At 45.8% G+C, this 19,643-nt stretch overlaps 1 non-coding gene across 1 annotated transcript; it reads left to right on the top strand.

The window, feature by feature from the left end:
• Positions 1-19,049: 19,049 nt before the first annotated feature.
• Positions 19,050-19,231, top strand: LOC137505701 (U2 spliceosomal RNA). Its single transcript, XR_011020304.1, has one exon. It is a non-coding gene; the product is annotated as a U2 spliceosomal RNA (small nuclear RNA).
• The last annotated feature ends 412 nt before the right edge of the window (positions 19,232-19,643 follow it).

Below are 19,643 nucleotides of genomic sequence, written 5' to 3'. Positions count from 1 at the left end.
GAGGTACTGAAGTGAATGTGCCACAGAGGGGAGAGGTGAGGGAGGATCTTGGAGATAATTATGAAGACTCTGAGGATGATGGAAGTGGAGAAAGTGAGGAGGAGGTGGTGTTGTGGGGAAATATGGATCACGGAGAAGAAGGGAAGGAGAAGGAGGGTGAGTGGCAGAAGGTGGAGAGTAAGAGACAAAGAAAAAAAGAAGGATCCAGCTCAAAGGGAAAAGGAACAGGCTGGTGTGGGTGTAGAGAAAGGAAAGCCGCACTTGGAGGTTGAAAATAGGGGGAAAGGAGGAGGAGGGGAGGTGGAAATTGAGGTGTTGAAAGATAGAGATCCTGTGAATACGGGAATGTTGGAGGAGGTGGCGGAAATGGAAATGAGGGACATGGAGAAACAAAGGGGAGAGGTAGAGGAGGAGAAGGAGGAAGAAAGTATGAGACATAAGAAGGCGAGGCTGGAGGTGGAGGGAACAGGGGTGAGCGAAGCAGACACCGTTTCGCTGTGCCCGGAGAGCCCTAGCAGCCTCTGCATAGATGAGGAAACGTCCTTTGCGCCTCCGTTGGTGTACAGTGGTACTCCGGACTCCCCTCAGCCTCCGATGATGAGGCTGACTGATACAGGGAGAAGTAAGCGGAGCACTTGGCCAGCAAGTAGCTCTGGAAGTATAGTCCTAGGAACGCGGAATGATAATGATCCAGGGTAAATGGCTCTGAAGGTGTGATCCCTTAATGTAAGAGGGCTTAAGGCAGCTACGAAGAGGCAGACAGTCTTAGATTTTTTTCAAAAGCAGGAGGTGGGTATTATTTTTTTACAAGAGTGTTTTTTAAGTTATAATGAAGATTATACTGATCTTGGTTCCTTTAATTTAGCGTACTGGTCTGGGGAAAATGAAACGAGGAATGCCGGACTGGGGACTTTATTTAAAAGGGATATTTTTGTGTTGCATGAAAGAATAGAGATAGAACCTGGTAGGGTTCTGATGTTGGTGGGGAAAATAAACGAACGATGTTAGAATAAAATTAATAAATATATATGGTTATGTTGGGAAAAGGAGGAGAATTGCCTTGTTTGAGAAACTTAGATTTTTTTTTGTTTTGGGTGGTTCAGAAATGAAAATTATTTTGGGAGACTTTAACCACTTCACCACTGAGGGGTTTTACCCCCTGACCACCAGAGCAATTTTCACCTTTCAGCGCTCCTTCCATTCATTCGTCTATAACTTTATCATTACTTATCACAATGAAATGAACTATATCTTGTTTTTTCCTCCACCAATTAGGCTTTCTTTAGGTGGGATATTATGCCAAGAATTATTTTATTCTAAATGTGTTTTAATGGGAAAATAGGAAAAATGTGGGAAAAAATTAATTATTTTCCAGTTTTCGGCCATTATAGTTTTTAAATAATGCATGCTACTGTAATTAAAACCCATGAAATGTATTTGCCCTTTTGTCCCGGTTATAAAACCGTTTAAATGATGTCCCTATCACAATGTTTGGTGCCAATATTTTATTTGGAAATAAAGGTGCATTTTTTTCAGTTTTGCGTCCATCCCTAATTACAAGCCCATAGTTTATAAAGTAACAGTGTTATACCCTCTTGACATAAATATTTAAAAAGTTCAGTCCCTAAGGTAACTATTTATGTATTTTTTTAATTGTAAATTTTTTATTTTATTTTTAATTACAAAAAAAATGGGGAGTGTGGGAGGTAATGAGTTAATTTTTTGTGTAACACTATTTTTTTTTTCTATGTAAAAAATGCTTAGGGTGTAATTTTACTATTTTGCCACAAGATGGCAACAGTAACTTTTTGTTTATTGCGACCTGCGAGCGTCCTTCCGGACGCTCGCAGGAAGTATAAGGAGGCTGTGAGTGTTTGTTATTTTTCACAATGATCGCGCTGCCCATCGGAGAGCAGCGTATCATTGTGGGGCTTAGATCAACGAACGGGAATGGATTTTCCCGTTCATTGATCTCCGGGCGAGCGGGCGGTGGCATGTTTACTAGCGGCGGGCGGCGTGTTTACGAGCGGGAGCGCGGGCAGCGGTGGGAGCGCGGAAAGTACGGATTTCTCCGTCCCTGGGGGTTAAAGGATGGAAAAAGGGACGGCGAAATTCGTACGGGCGGGGTTAAAGTGGTTAATTGTGTCCTGGAAGATAAGGATTGTTTGGGAGTGAGAGGGGCGGATAAGTCGTCCAAACTCCTAAAAGAAATACTAATAGATTTTGATTTGGTGGATGTGTGGAGGAAAAAACATGGGGACACAGAGGGTTGGACCTGGAGTAACAGTAGATCTAAGAGTAGGATCGATTTTTGTTTAGTTTCAAAAGAAGTGAATTTTAATTAAGATGGAGATTAAAGCAAATATTTTTTCGGACCACCTGGTGCTAAAGTGCGAGTTGGGAATTGGGAAGGAGGTGGATATAAAAAGGAATTATTGGAAGATGAATGTCAGTATATTAGAAGAGAGAGAGATATGTGAGGAGTTTGCAAGAAGTTATCAAATCTGGAAGAGTAAAAAACAAAAATTTGACACCAGTGAAGGATTGGTGAGAGTGGTGTAAAAAAAAGAATTGGATGTTTTTTTAAAGGTAAAGGTATAGAAAGAAAGAAAAGGGAGAAAGAAGAATGTACTAGGTTGAATGATAGATTACAATGGCTAATAAAAGCAAGGGAATTTGGCGTGGAAGCAGAAGAAGACCTGAAAGACGTGAGAGAAAATATAACAAGGTGGATAAAAAAGAGAGGGAAGGAGATAATATTTAATTCAAGGGTGAAAGAGATTGAGGAGGGAGAAACATGCTCCAGATATTTTTTCAAGAAGTGTAAAACAATTAAAAAATGAATATATGAAATGGAAGGAGAAAATGAAATAAGTGGAATTTTGGGCAAAGTGCAATCCTTTTATGAGGAATTGTTTGAGAGAAAAAATATAGAAGAGAGTGTGGTAGTAGATTTTATAGAAAACAAATGAAAAAAAGATTGAGATGGAGGATGGGAAGATATTGGACGAAGAAATAAGTTTGGGAGAAATAGAAGAAACAATTCAAACTTTTCAAAAAAATAAAACGCCTGGTAGTGATGGATTACCCATAGAATTTTATCAAGTGTTCTGGGAAAATATTAAGGAGGAAATATTGGAGGTTTTTGTGGAGGTGGTTTAGAAAGGGAATTTGACAGATTCTCAGAAACAAGGTTTTATTACATTAATTTATAAAAAAGGAGATAAAGATACTTTTTTTATTTTTTTTATTTTTTAAAAATTATAGACCGATTACACTTTTAAACTGTGATTATAAAATTTTAGCCAAATTATTTCAGGATCAGAATCAGATTTATTTCGCCAAATACAGCAAGCGCAATAGGAGATCAAGAGGTGGAAGAGGAGATCCGATGATTCTTTCTGCATCAGCTATGACTCTCTGCAGTTTGTGTTTGTCGCTGGCCGTTGCGCCCGTGTGCCAGACGATGATTGAGGAGCAGAGGATGGATTCTATAGTGGCAGTATAGAAGCTGGTCAACAGTTCCCTGGGCATGCCAAATCTCTTAAGTTGGCGCAGGAAGAACAACCTCTGCTGATATTTCTTCTGTATATTGGAAGTGTTCTGCTCCCACTTCAGATTGTTAGTGAGGGTCGTGCCTTGGAACCGCACAGATGCCATCCTGGAGACTTCGGTACCCCCAATAAGGACAGGTGGGAGAGGGGGAGGGTTCCTCCTGAAGTCTACAACTAGCTCAACAGTCTTTGCGGCGTTGAGAACTAGTTTGTCTTTGCACCAGTTACAGATTCTCTCAACTTCGCTGCGGTACTCATGCTCCCCGTTGCTGCCAATTAGGCCAATGATAGTGGTATTATAAAAAAACAGATTAAAACGAGTGATACACAAGGTCATTGAAGAGGGACAAACATGTGCAATACCGGGGAGGACGATTGGAGAGAATTTGATTTTAATACGGGATGCACTTTATGATGTTGTAAGCAGAGACCAAGCAATGGCTGTGGTATCCTTTGATTTCGAAAAGGCGTACAATCGAGTTAATCACAGTTTTATGTTTTGGGTACTAGAAAAAATGGGAATATCTCCGGGTTTTATTAGAAGTTTAAAGATTTTATATAATGATGTTTTTTGTAAAGTGTTAGTGAATGGGCATGAATCGGGTAAAATTGCAATAATATAAGGAGTGCGGCAAGGATGTCCACTGTCTCCGCTACTATATATATGCGCTATAGAGCCTTTAGTTATGGCATTGAGAAGAGATAACGTTATTAAAGGTTTTAATGTACCAGGTGGTGGAGAGAAAATTTTAAAGGTTTTAGCGTATATGGATGACGTCACTGTACTATGCCAAGATAACAGATCTGTAAACAGAGCAGTGCTTTTAGCGGAGTGTTTTAATATGGCGGTGGGATTTAAGGTGAATGTGGACAAGAGTGAGTGCTGAACGTTTGGAGAGTGGAAAGAAGAAAGAAATACAAAAATTGCAATGAAAAATGATAAGTTGAAAGTTTTGGGTATCGTTTTTAATCAGAAAATTACAGGTGAAGACAATTGGCAACTGGCCCTACAAAAGATCAAACAAGCGATGAGTTTTTGGAGATTGAGGAGGCTGACAATGGTGGGGAAAGTTTTAATTATAAAAGCAATTGTTTTACCCATTTTGTTGTACCCTAGCTTGATTTTTTTACCCGAGTGAAATATTTATGAAGAGATTTGTAAGGGAAATGTTTTTGTATTTATATGGAATTCGAAGATGGAAGCCCTGGCTGCAGCCCCTTACATAGCTGCCTGGGCCCAGGGCATTGTGACATCATCGGTTGACTTCCTGTGACTCAGCACCTGCTCAGGTGCCTGCATCAGTGCCAGGCTGTGAGAGTGTGCAGCAGGCTAGGAAGGCAACTCCTGTTTAGGCTCTCCACTTCCCGGCCTGTGTCTCCCTCTTGTGTCACACCGCGCACGTCCAGACAGAGAGATTAAGAGGAAGGAGGATGAACGAAGAAAGACGCACTGTGTTCTCAAACAGCCAGCCAGGCTAGAGACTTGACTTCTTCCTCTGCCCTCCACACTCTCTCCTAGCGCTTTGCCGGAATGCAGGGAGCCGGAAACCTACTTTACTTTCCTCTTCGACGTGGAGGCACGGCAGCGGAGGGGTGACGGCTGTTCCGGCGGTGGGCGGGGCCATGCTAATGTAATCAGGCGGCAGCTGAGCTTGGCCCATGCGTCTGCGTTTAGCACAGGTGCGCCGATCCCGGGGGCCTGGCAGGCCTGCACAGGCAGTGGGAAGGGGGCCCCCCCTGGCAGCCGGTACCCGGCCGGGGTTAGCCGGCTGTGCGGTGCAGTGCTGGGTTGTGTGCTGGTCGCCGCTGCTGCATTTAGAAGGTAATTCGCTGTAATTGCAAACATGACAAAATGGGGCTTTAAATGAACCAATATTCGTCTTTTATTTCTTCATATCAAAAGGTCTTCATAATAACGGATACACAGGTAGACATAATTTCCAGAATTCTCAGTAACAACCACACCGACTGCCTGACACGTGTTTCACGATCAAAGATCGCTTCCTCAGAGGCATACAGTATACATGTATATCTGTCAAAAAACACATATAATAAGGAATTTTACATTACATACCATTCTAGGCGTATGTATATCGCGGGATACAGGTAGAAAGTCAGTAAGTAAAACAATCTTACCACTAGAGTCCAAAAAACGAACCCAGGCCACAATCTGAAAAAATTACAATTTCCATAAATGCTCGTATGGAGGAGGACGCCAGTGAAACTGCCTAAAGTGAACACCATGTGTACATCCGATAGTCTCCACACCAGTAGATATCGTGCACAGTACAAAGTACAGATAACCCCATATGTGTATCGCACACCTAGTGTCCACGTGCCTATGATATATATACATTAGTGCACACATATATATAATCCTCATGTGTATCAACACAGCTCAAAATTGCTGCAGTCCACACTATACATCCTGAGAAATCCCAGGGATAGGTGTGTAACATCTCATATATACATGGGTTATGAAAAAGTGAAAAGGCTATAAGCACCTGAGAAAGTGAGAGAAAGGGTGAAAGTATCATCATATATATAGGTACATGCAGTGAATGACTCCAGGTGTATACCTGGGCCAGCTGGACTATAAGGCCATGCATATGTCCATATAGACAAAAGCAGAAAAACTGCAATACATGTACATAGACAGAGATAGACCAGAAGTCCAATATGCAAAGTGAGGCCCCTAGAAGAGACACCCGTGTATATAAATCATACAGCCAAGCACAAGTAGTTACCTGTAGAGATATGAAGATCACAACACATGGACCAAAGTCCAAAGATAGCCACCGTCCGTACCGATGCGGAAGTGTAGTGTCAGAGAGCGCATAGGATCAAAATAAACCCTCCATCCACCAATAGGAAAGGCCCAAGCAGTGACACGTGGGGGGAGAGGTGGAAACGTGGGTGCCAGCACGCCGCAGTGGAACGCATGCTACATGGATCCGAGGCGTGTGCGGAAGTGCACTGTAATTCCCAGGGAGTGTGCTGTGTCAGCGGGCGCGGCTGCGGAGAGTAATCGGGTTATCGCTTCTCGGCCCTTTGGCTAAGACCAAGTGTCTGGCCGGAGGGTTTAGTTGGGGTTCCTCCCTGTGGGGGCCCTAACCGAAGAGGAGCGATGGACCGTTGGCGGTGGAACCCTGGAAATGATTCCTACTGGCGTACCCTGAGATTCCTGGTTAGGCCAGACTTTAAAAGATCAATGTCGCTGGAGTGTATGGTAGAAAGAGTTTTGACGACAACCCTGGAGCTGACACTGGAAGATATCCAAATGATTCAAGAATTCTCAAATCAAGGTATTTATGATGTGACACTCTATAGAGAAGCTACCCTTTTGAATGCCTTTGAATTGGTGAAAAAACATAAAGATGACCAGTTTCTGTTACGTATGGAGGTAAAACCTATGTATATGCTGAAGGAGATTATGGTTACAGTCCATATGTACAATCCGGATGTGGATTTGGCGATTGTCAGAATGTTTTTGCTGAAATCTTGTTCCTCAGTGAAAGGGGGGGAACCCCTAAGGAATACATACGGCATAAGGAATGCGAAGTACAGATACTTTGTGAATTTTAAGGAGGACCCTGAGGGGATTGGTGGAGTGGCTAGACCCCCTGCAGTCTTTACCTTCGGTGGAGAGAGGGGCTTTCTTTTTTACCCAGATATGCCGTACTTGCCATAAATATGGCCACATAGATGATGTGTGTGACTCTGAGCGGTGCTGCAGGAGGTGTAAAAAACCAGGACATGATGCTAATAGGTGCCCGGCACCCAGAGTATGTGACTTATGTAATGCCCCTGGTCACTGGGCCAGGCAATGTTTAGGGCCAAGGGATCCCCATTTTACCACTGGGGCAAGAGCGTGGTTTGACCCTAAAGGCTATCCCGATCTTGCTCGGGTAGATGCCGAGAGGAGCAAAGAGAGGGAGAGGTGGAAGCCCAGAGGGGGTAAGCTGTCAGCTCCTAAACCAGCAATTGCCGATAAAAGCTTCCAAGAAATGAGTATGGAGGAAAAGCAGCAGGCTCTCGGTGTGTTGGAAGGGGCGGCTTCCTTTAAAGCTGCTAATGAATTGGAAGTATTGAAAGCCGTTGAGCAGAATCAGCAGCGTGGAGCCGATGATGTCACGGAAGGGGGCATGGCCGGTTTTGAATCTGCCGCTGGGGTGCAACAGTCTGCAGCCGAGCTGCAGAACGTTGCTGCTGTCCTCGGTACTGATTCCACCTGTGTGGCTAGCGCTGCTGTGGTGTGTGCTGACAGGCAGAGTGAGCCTGCAGCTAATGAGGAGCAGAGCGGTGGTGCCGCGATAAAAATAGCCGAAGATGTGTCCAGTGTGAGTGTCCCCGAGGCAGGGGGCGGGGCTGAGGACTCCGAGTGACTGTTCCGGCCACTGGCAATAATGTATCAGCTGATGCCAGTGATAGTGTGACGGAGGGGAGCGAGGAAGCCCAAGCGCTGCTCACGCAAACAGAGGTAGAGCTCTCTGGTGATGTCGGGCAAATTGTTACGTTACCCGGTACTGAGCCCGGGCTGGTGGCGGTGAGTGACAGGCTGGAGGAGGAGGAGCCTGTGGAGCAGGAGGAGGTGCGGGGCGAGGATGCTGCTGAGACCAATAGTCCTACTGAGCGGCATGTTGTTGCTGAGGCAACGGAGCTGCAGGGGGCGGGGTCTCAGCGGCTGAGCTCAGACACGGAGGAAGATCCTTCTCTCAGTAGTGGGGTCCCTCTTGAGGATCGTGAAGATGATCCTTGGATAGAGGATGAATATGTGGAGGTGGTAGAAAACCTTTTTGAGGATGAGAAGTCTATGGAGGAGGGTGCTGGAATTTATGATGATAATGAGGATGATGATGACCCTCCTGTCACTGCAGGACAGAGGGTGTCGCAATGCAATGTGTTGCAGATATAGTTTTATTACAGGAATGTGCATTGGGCTCTGTTCCTAGGGATGATGAATGGGATGGGGTGGCTGTATGGTCAGTGGGGTATGGTAGTAAGAACGAGGGTGTGGGCGTGTTGTTTAAGAATGGGAATATTAAGTTGATTGATCATGTAGTGATTGTGCCTGGGAGATTGTTGATGTGTTTGATTGAGTTTTTGGGACAAGTGATTCGGTTGTTTTGTGTGTATGCGCCTGCAAGTAATCAAGAGAGAGTGGTGTTTTTGAATAATTTAAGACTATATTTACCTGGGAGGTGTAACACGTTAGTGGCTGGTGATTTTAATTTAGTTAGAGAGAAAGGTGATCGGGAAGGGGTGAGTGATGTGGCTTTGGATGTGACGAGTAAAAGTATGAATGATATTGTGGATGATTTTCTTTTGAAGGATGCACATAAAGAAGTAAAAGACTCGGAGAAATTTACTTTTTTCTCAGATAAAGGATCGGTTAGATCAAGAATTGATTTCGTGTTTAGCTCAAAATATGTTGATTTTGTTAATTTTCAGACTTTTTCAAATTCTTTCTCTGATCATAAAGTATTATGGGTGGAGGTGTCAGTAGGGGAGAGCTATAATTTTGGGAAGGGTGTGGCTGGATAGTGTAATAGTTAAGGGCTCTGCCTCTGACACAGGAGACCAGGGTTCGAATCTCGGCTCTGCCTGTTCAGTAAGCCAGCACCTATTCAGTAGGAGATCTTGGGCAAGTCTCCCTAACACTGCTACCGCCTATAGAGCGCGTCCTAGTGGCTGCAGCTCTGGCGCTTTGAGTCCGCCAGGAGAAAAGCGCAATATAAATGTTCTGTGTTTGTTTGTTTGTGTTTGGAAATTAAATGTTACATTATTAGAGGATGAGAGGGTGGTAGTTCTTTTTTGTAAGGCTTGGGCCTATTGGAAGGGGTGCAAGGGTAGATTTGGTGACTTATTAGAGTGGTGGGACTGGGTTAAGGGTAAGGTTGCTAGTTTCTTTAGGGGGCAGAGTAGAAAGAGGGTGGAGGAAATAAGGAGGAGGGAGGAGGAAGCTAATTTGAGGGTACAGACTTTATTATTTTTTAGGGGTATGAGGTTGGGGTAAGTTTGGAAGAGGCAAGGAAAGAAAGAAGAAAGTTGCTGCAGGAAAGAGGAAGGAGAATAGTTTTTAATGCGAGAGTAAAACATCTGGAAGAGGGAGAGAAGTGTTCTCGTTACTTCTTTAAGAAAGCTTTCTCTGGGAGAGATGTGTTTGCTGCTGTACTGGATGAAGGGGTGGAAGTTGTGGGTAAGAATGTGTTGGGAGCGGTGAAAAGGTTTTATGAGCATTTGTATGATGGTAAGAGTGTGGGGAGTGATGTAGAGATGGATGAGTATTTAGAAGGTATGGATGATGTTCTGGATGATACGGATAAAAGTATTTTGGAGAAAGAGGTTCTGGAAGATGAAATTTATGAGGGACTGAAAGGGATGCCTGGGAACAAAACTCCTGGTAAAGATGGTTTGCCGAAAGAGTTTTATGTAAAAATGTGGTTCCTAATTAAGGTGGAGCTCATTGAGGTTATTAGGTTTTGTTTTGTGAATAGATGCTTGTCTGTGTCGATGAAAGAGGGGGTAATAACGTTATTATTTAAAAAGGGTGATAAAAGGGATATAAGGAACTGGAGGCCAATTACTTTGCTTAATGTAGATTATAAATTATTAGCTAAAATTGTGGCAAATAGGATGAAGAGGGTGGTGGGGAATGTTATTGGTGAAGCCCAGTCTTGTGCAGTTCCCGGGAGACTTATATCTGACAATTTAACATTGCTGAGAGACGTTATATTTTATGCTAAATCTCATAATCTGGTATTGATAGCCGAATCCATTGATTTAGAAAAGGCCTATGACAGGGTAAGGCATAGTTTCCTGTTTAAGGTTTTAAGGAAAATGGGCTTTCCAGATGTGTTGATGAAGGTTATTGTGGGATTGTATGTGGATATCAGTAGTCAGGTGATCGTGAATGGTGTGTTGAGTGAGAGTTTCTTGGTTAAAAATTGTGTAAGACAGGGGTGCCCTTTATCCCCTTTAGTATTTATTTGTGTGATTGAGCCATTGTGGAGATCTGTGCAGATGAATGGGTTTATGAAAGGTGTGTTAGTGCCAGGGAGTGGCGGACAGCGATTGAAGGCCTTGTCGTATATGGATGATGTATGCTTTGTGTGTGGGTCGCAAGGTGATGTAGTGAGAGCAAATGGTTTGTTGAAGAAGTTTTGTGAAGTTTCGGGTATGGTGGTGAATTGGGGAAGTGCAAGGTGTGTGTTCTTGGGAGACAGGTGGAATGTGTGGTGGAGAGGGTAGTAAAAATGAGGAAGGTGGAAGTTTTGGGAATAATATTTGATCCTAATTTAAAGGGGAAAACATTGTATCAGAATATTTTCGAAAACATTAAGAAAAAATTAGAATTTTGGACATTGAGAAAACTTTCCTTTCGGGGTAAAGTTTTGATTATAAAAGCTGTGGTGTATCCGTTAATCTTGTATGCAGCTAGGGTGATCCCACCACAAAAAATATGGGTGAGGAGGGTTAAGAGATTACTATATATGTTTTTTGGGGGATCCAAAATGGAGAGGTGTGGGAGGGAAAGGATAGAGAAAAGTGTAGTGTCTGGGGGATTTGGGTTGCCCGATTTAGATTTTTTCTTAGAATTCCATTATTGGGGTAATTTGGTACATATTGTACAAATAAATAATTTGGTGAGCTTTATGACCTCGTTTTGATTTGGTTGGTACTTAATAAGCTGGGGTTTGATGGTAAAAGATTTAAGAAGGCCAATCGCTTTTGTGGCCCCTCAGTTTTATTTAAAATTAAAAGTGTTTTATGACAAATATGATTTAAAGGGTTTGGGGTTGCTGATTAAGGATAAAGAGAAAGTATGGAAATGGGTGAACAAGAATGAACGTGTGAATGATATTTCTTGTTTAAATTATAAGCAAGCGGAAATAACCTGAAAGAAGATGTTATGGAAAGGAGTGTCAAACGTACAGCTGGATGTGACCTGGATGGAGTTCAATCGTTGTCTGCCCGTTCGGGAATTTCTGAAAAGGAGGGACATTATAAGTAGTGTTGGGCGAACAGTGTTCGCCACTGTTCGGGTTCTGCAGAACATCACCCTGTTCGGGTGATGTTCGAGTTCGGCCGAACACCTGACGGTGCTCGGCCAAACCGTTCGGCCACATGGCCGAACTAAGAGCGCATGGCCGAACGTTCCCCGAACGTTCGGCTAGCGCTGTGATTGGCCGAACGGGTCACGTGGTTCGGACCCGAACGCGCTCTGATTGGCCGAACTGTCACGTGGTTCGGGTAAATAAATACCCGAACCACGTCATATCTCCGCCATTTGTCTGTGGGTCCCCCCTGTCATTGTGTCGCTGCTGGGAACAGTAGTACACCGCTCGCTCAGCCACACTATATAGCATTCTGTTTACTGCCACTCTGTGTACCTCGCTCAGCCACATTATATAGCATTCTGTTCACTGTTCTGTGTCTGCTGGGAATAGTGGTACACCGCTCGCTCAGCCACACTATATAGCAGGGGTCAGGAACCTTTTTGGCTGAGAGAGCCATAAATGCCACATACTTTAAAATGTAATTCCGTGAGAGCCAAACAATATGTTTTAAACTGGGACAGTAGGGCTCACTTCCTTGTTGTCATGGAGATGTATATACAATTGATCCGCCGGGCAGCGGAAGTGTCAGACATGTCTTCAGCTTCTCTTGGGTTTCAGCAACATCAGCAATTTCCCTGAGAGCCAGACAGGAGAAATACTGACTAACAGCTTGTACAATTATCTAGCTGACTTGGGAGGTTGATAAACTTTGTAGGACGTGATCCCCGCACTTTGGTCCAATAGGCTGCCTGTCAAGTGACAGGCAGCTTATTGGGCCAATCACAGTGTGGGGATCTCGTTCTACAAAGTCACAGGACCCGACAGGGTCCAGAGTGGGACAGTTGGAGCAGCTATTCGTTTTTGGGGTAGTGCAAGTAGGTTTGTAGTGCATGCTACAGTAGTAGTGTGCCTACTTTGAAAATTTTACTTGCACTGCCACACTAAGTTGTGCTGCTTGAACAGTGTAGCTCAGTGAATAAACCTCTAATGAGTTGTATGTGAGCCAGATGTAGCTATCAAAACAGCCGCATCTGGCTCCCGAGCCATAGGTTCCCTACCCCTGCTATATAGCATTCTGTTTACTGTTCTGTGTCTGCTGGGAATAGTAGTACACCGCTCGCTCAGCCACACTATATAGCATTCTGTTTACTGTTCTGTGTCTGCTGGGAATAGTAGTACACCGCTCGCTCAGCCACACTATATAGCATTCTGTTTACTGTTCTGTGTCTGCTGGGAATAGTAGTACACCGCTCGCTCAGCCACACTATATAGCATTCTGTTTACTGTTCTGTGTCTGCTGGGAATAGTGGTACACCGCTCGCTCAGCCACACTATATAGCATTCTGTTTACTGTTCTGTGTCTGCTGGGAATAGTGGTACACCGCTCGCTCAGCCACACTATATAGCATTCTGTTTACTGTTCTGTGTCTGCTGGGAATAGTAGTACACCGCTCGCTCAGCCACACTATATAGCATTCTGTTTACTGCCACTCTGTGTACCTCGCTCAGCCACATTATATAGCATTCTGTTCACTGTTCTGTGTCTGCTGGGAATAGTGGTACACCGCTCGCTCAGCCACACTATATAGCATTCTGTTTACTGTTCTGTGTCTGCTGGGAATAGTGGTACACCGCTCGCTCAGCCACACTATATAGCATTCTGTTTACTGTTCTGTGTCTGCTGGGAATAGTGGTACACCGCTCGCTCAGCCACACTATATAGCATTCTGTTTACTGTTCTGTGTCTGCTGGGAATAGTGGTACACCGCTCGCTCAGCCACACTATATAGCATTCTGTTTACTGTTCTGTGTCTGCTGGGAATAGTGGTACACCGCTCACTCAGCCACACTATATAGCATTCTGTTTACTGTTCTGTGTCTGCTGGGAATAGTAGTACACCGCTCACCCGCCACTGTATAGCATTGTGCTCTGTGTCGCTGCTGGGAATAGTGGTACACCACTCACCCGTCACTGTATAGCATTGTGCTCTGTGTCGCTGCTGGGAATAGTGGTACTGTATAGCATTTCTGTACTGCCACTGTACTGCTGCCAGTCAGCGTGTACTGTAAGGATAAGTGAAATGAGGAAGAAATCCGGTGAAAGAGGGAGGGGCAAGGGAAGAGGTGTTTCCCCTGACGGTTCACGTACAGGCCACAGGGGAGCACCCAAGAAAACCCACTCAATACCGCCCATGTTGTCCAGGACAACAACCCTCACAAATCCAAAAGAACAGGACCAGATAATTACTTGGATGACCTCTCAAGCGTCCAGCAGTGGGTTAAGCAGCACCAGCACATCACGCACGAGGTCCGAGTCCTCAGCCAGTTACAAGGAGCCAGTGGGCACAAAGCTGACACAACCGGCAGCGACACCACGCACACAACTGCCAGATAACCAGTCCGATGAATTACCTCAGGACACAATGGGGTATTCGCAGGAGCTATTCCCAGCCCAACAAACTTCCACCTTTCAAAGGTCAATGGAGGAACAGCCAGAAATGTTGTGCCTAGATTCACAACCGTTAACTGTGGGAAATGCACCGCGCACTGAAATACAAGGCGAGTCCGAGGAGGACTCGGAAACCCAAATCCCAGAGCAATTTGGGCAGGAGGGGTTTCAATTGCAGGAGGTCGGCCGACAAGATCTGGAAGACGACGTTGGAGTGTGCTGCGCAGAGGTTGTTGTGGGGAGCTCTACTCCACGGCGGCGGCCCACAATGACATATGACGAGTTTGAGGAGATGGAAGAGGAGGGTATGGACAATGTGGACAGAGACCCAGATTTTGTTTGTGAACGAGAACATCGCCGTCGTAGCAGCAGCACAGATGAGTCTGTTGAAGAACCCACTGCTGCACGAGTTCGCCTTGTGCCACAAGGTAGGCGGCGCGCAATTTCAGGCACCACAAGCGTGGAAGTTCAAGTGAGAGGCAAAAGAGGAGCAAACAGAAATCGCCAGCAAGGAGGCAGGTGCTCCAAAGTCTGGGCTTTCTTTGAAGACTGCACTGAGGATGTTACCATGGCGATTTGCAAGGTGTGCAAGACCCGCCTGAGCAGGGGGAAAAGTATTAACAACCTCTCCACCACCAGCATGAACCGTCACATGCTATCCAAACATCCCACTCTGTGGGCAAACGCGTCAGGACAGGGTACCAGCAACAACACTGCCTCCCTTGGGTTCACCAGACTCACCACCAGACCCGCCTCAGCAGCAGCAGTAGCCCAGCCATTGCGTGGTTCACAACATTCACAAACATCAGACGACGCTGACACTGTCACTTTCCGGAGTAGTGCTCTTGAGGTCTCCCAGTGTTCATCAAACACAACAACCAACAGCCCTTCCGTGTGCAGCGCTACGGTTCAGTTGTCTGTGTCGGAGATGTTTGAGCGCAAGAGGAAATTGCCAGCAAATGACCCCCGGGCCGTGGCAGTAACAGCCAGCATAGCCAAGCTTCTGGCCTGCGAAATGCTGCCATATCGAGTGGTGGAGACAAACAGCTTCAAGGGCATGATGTCAGTGGCCATCCCACGTTACGTGGTTCCCAGCCGCTACCACTTTGCGCGCTCTGCAGTGCCTGAGTTGCATGAGCACGTGGTCAGCAAAATAACCCGAAGCTTGAAGAATGCCGTTGCCTGCAAGGTTCACCTCACCACTGACACCTGGACGAGTGCGTTCGGCCAGGGTCGATACATCTCCCTTACCGCGCACTGGGTAAACCTTGTGGAGCCTGGCAGCGATTCCTCACCTGCTACGGCACGGGTGTTGCCCACGCCACAAACAGCTGCACCGCCGTCCCTCCCACTGGATAACAACAGCAGCACCTACCTCTCTGACTCCTTCTCCTCCAACGCATCTCAAAGCTGTACCTCATCCGGAAACGCTAACCCAGCAGCAGTAGGATCGTGGAAGCAGTGCAGCACAGCTGTTGGCATGCGTCAGCAAGCGTTGCTGAAGCTAATCTGCCTTGGGGATAAGCAGCACACAGGGGAGGAAATTTGGAGGGGAATAAAGGAACAGACGGATTTGTGGCTGGCACCGCTGGACCTGAAACCAGGCATGGTTGTGTGTGATAATGGGAGTAATCTCATTCGCGCTTTAAGGTTGGCTAAGCTGACACACATCCCTTGCCTGGCGCACGTGATGAACCTAGTAGTTCAGCGGTTCCTGAGGACATACCCAGGCGTGGACGATCTTCTGTTGAAGGTGCGTCGAGTGGCCAAACATTGTAGAAATTCCAGTACTGCTTCGGGGGCACTCGCCAAGATGCAGGAGCGCTTCAATCTCCCCCACCATCGCTTGCTGTGTGATGTCCCTACGCGCTGGAATTCTACGCTGCACATGCTAGCCCGCTTTTGCGAGCAGAAGAGTGCAGTGGTCCAGTACATGACGGCGCAGTACCGAGGCGCATCCGGCCAGCTGCCAAGCTTCTGTGGATCCGATTGGGCCAACATGTTGGACCTCTGCCAAGTCCTCCAAAATTTTGAGCAATCCACGTTGCTTGTGAGCAGTGACAACTCTTCAGTCAGCATTACCATACCACTGCTGTGTTTACTGAAGAGGTCGATGTTAAAAATCAAGGAAACAGCTGTCATGATGCAACTGGGGGAATCTGAAGGAGAAAACGATCAGCGTGATGGTACCAACATCAGGCCATCCGCCTCATGGAACGCTGGCCCCAGCAGCTATGACGAAGAAGAGGAGGAGGAACAGCTGGAGTTGGAGCAGGAATTTCATGCCACCACTGACGAGGGCCAGAGCGGTGCACGTTGGACTTCCACAATTCAACGCGAATGGTCAGCAGAAGCAGACCAGGAGGAAGGTGACGACTATGATGCATCACAACAACTATCACAAAGCTCACAAGAGGATGATGAGGATTCTGGTAGGACTCTGGCACACATGGCTCAATTCATGCTAGACTGCATTGAACGTGACCCACTCATTGTGCGCATTCTGGACAACACCAATTACTGGGTTTATACCCTTCTGGATCCACGGTACAAACACAATGTTCCAAAACTGCTTGAAGAAAGAGTCAGACAGGTCAAAATGGAAGAATACCAGCAGGCCCTTGTGGAGACTTTAGAGAGGAGATTGACATCCTCCCCCTCCTCTAGCCAGTTGTACGCAGACAGACTGACTTCCGCAAACCCAGGACGACCAGGAGGGCAGCAAACAACGCAAGTCGCAGCTAGTACCCAAAAGGGAACGGTATCGGCAGTGCCCTTGGAGTGGGAAAATTTTCTGACACCCATGCAGCAGCAGCCCACTGAACAGCAAGCGTGCAGATCCACCTCCAACACCGATCGCCTGGAGAAGATGGTCAAGGACTACATGTCAGATGACGTAGCTGTGTCGAACAATCCATCTGCACCCTTCAACTATTGGGTATCGAAGCTAGACACCTGGCACGAACTGGCAATGTACGCAATAGAGGTGCTGGCTTGCCCGGCAGCCAGCGTTATGTCGGAACGCTGTTTCAGTGCTGCCGGAGGCATCGTCACAGATCGGCGTATCCGCCTCTCTACAGAAAATGCAGACCGTCTGACTCAAATGAAAATGAATCAATCCTGGATTGGAAATGACTACGCAACACTCCAGGACCCCAACCAAGTAACATGACCAATGAACATCTGGGATGGTGTAGCGTTTCCGGTCCCTGTTTATTGAACCTCTCATCTGTATTCCATTTATGACTGCATGGCGGCAAAAAGCATTGCTGCTATATCCGCACGCTTTTTGTCCTCATGCAAGGCCTGGGTTGTTGTGTCTCAAAAACCGTGGCCTTCTCCTCCTGCGCCTGCTCCTGTTCCATCACGTCTGCTGCTGCTGGGTTAGCGTTGCCGCGTGGTCCCTGTTTATTGAACCACTTATCTTTATTACATTTATGACTGCATGGCGGTACAAAGCATGCGATCCGCACGCTTCTTGCCCTCATGCAAGGCCTGGGTTGTTGTGTCTCACAAAGCGTGGCCTTCTCCTCCTGCGCCTCCTCCTGTTCCATCACGTCTGCTGCTGCTGGGTTAGCGTTGCCGCGTGGTCCCTGTTTATTGAACCACTTATCTTTATTACATTTATGACTGCATGGCGGTACAAAGCATGCTATCCGCACGCTTCTTGCCCTCATGCAAGGCCTGGGTTGTTGTGTCTCACAAAGCGTGGCCTTCTCCTCCTGCGCCTCCTCCTGTTCCATCACGTCTGCTGCTGCTGGGTTAGCGTTGCCGCGTGGTCCCTGTTTATTGAACCACTTATCTTTATTACATTTATGACTGCATGGCGGTAAAAAGCATGCTATCCGCACGCTTTTTGTCCTCATGCAAGGCCTGGGTTGTTGTGTCTCACAAAGCGTGGCCTTCTCCTCCTGCGCCTCCTCCTGTTCCATCACGTGTGCTGCTGCTGCTGCTGCTGGGTTAGCGTTGCCGGTCCCTGTTTATGGAACCTCTTATCTTTATTACATTTATGACTGCATGGCGGTACAAAGCATGCTATCCGCACGCTTCTTGCCCTCATGCAAGGCCGGGGTTGTTGTGTCTCACAAAGCGTGGCCTTCTCCTCCTGCGCCTCCTCCTGTTCCATCACGTGTGCTGCTGCTGGGTTAGCGTTACCGGTCCCTTTTCCTGGAACCTCTTATATGTATTACATTTATGACTGCATGCCGACAAAAAACATGTTACCTGTGCAAAGAAAACAGACATTTCCCGCATTTAAAAGACAGTTTTCCCTTTGAAACTTTAAAATCGATTTTCTCAAAAACTACAAGCTCTTTTTGCTATTTTTTTTTTCCTCTTGTACCCACTCCCAAGGTTCACATACCCTGTAAATTTGGGGTATGTAGCATGTAAGGAGGCTTTACAAACCACAAAAGTTCAGGTCCCCATTGACTTCCATTATGTTCGGAGTTCGGGTCGAACACCCGAACATCGCGGCCATGTTCGGCCTGTTCGGCCCGAACCCGAACATCTAGATGTTCGCCCAACACTAATTATAAGATCTGATGTGTGCCCGAGGGAGGGGTGTAATAATATTGAAAATATTTATCATCTATTCTGGCATTGCAATTTTGCACAGGAGGTGAAGAGAAAACTGAAATTATTATTGGATGATATTTTTCAAGTGAGGAATTTTTCCTTTTTGATTATGTTGAATGGCTGGTGTTGTGAGGATGAAGAGAGATGCAGGTTGATTTGGATTCTGAGTGTGGTTTACAAGGCTGTATTATGGGATGTAAGGAATGTGTTGGTGTTCAAGAAGAATGTGATTGGGGTGGATGAAACTGTTAAAATTTTTCTTTCAAGATTGTATGTGATTTATTAATATGATAGTAAAAATTATGGTAAGGAGAAGGCTAATAGGTGGTGGCAGCCGATGAGGTGGAAATATTTTTTATAAGTAAGAGATAAATTAAGTTTGGTTTGTTTGATATTGTGCTTAGCTTAATAGCTTCTTTTTATATAATAAAAAAAAATCTGTTCTTATCAGTTTAATATCTGATACGTCCCCTATCTGGGGACCATATATTAAATGGATTTTTGGAACAGGGAGATGGAAGAAGAGCTTGCTCTGTCCACTCCGCGCATCGACCTGGTATTGCAGTACCTCCAGGACCGGTGCACTACTCTCTCTAACTAGTGTCAAAAAACAGATCAAAACTACTCAAATACCCGGCTGACTAACAAAGTGATGTGAAGCCTAGTGGAGAAATGAAGTGTCCCTCTGCAAAGTGAATTTGCCAGTAGCAAGTGTTGTGTTGTCCACCCTGCTGTGCGGTCTATGTCTGTGCTGCTACTGCTCGGTGCAGAATACAGTTGAAATCCACAATAAAAACATTGTTTCAAGTTGTGTCTGCTTTTTTGTGCATCTATGTCATTTATTCATGGACTCTGTATTTCGCATTGGTTATCAGAACCTGAGAACAGACAAGAAAAGAAGTTGGAAAAACACACAAAAAAACAAAAAAAAAACATTTTCAATTTTACTTCGACTGAACTCTACTTGCGCTGCGCAGTTGCTGCGGGCCAAAAAAACCATGA

Source organism: Hyperolius riggenbachi, chromosome 4 (genome assembly GCF_040937935.1).
Source record: "Hyperolius riggenbachi isolate aHypRig1 chromosome 4, aHypRig1.pri, whole genome shotgun sequence".
Classification (NCBI taxonomy): domain Eukaryota; kingdom Metazoa; phylum Chordata; class Amphibia; order Anura; family Hyperoliidae; genus Hyperolius; species Hyperolius riggenbachi.
The sequence above is the reverse complement of the archived record's forward strand: the minus strand, read 5'-3'. Positions and strand labels throughout refer to the sequence as shown.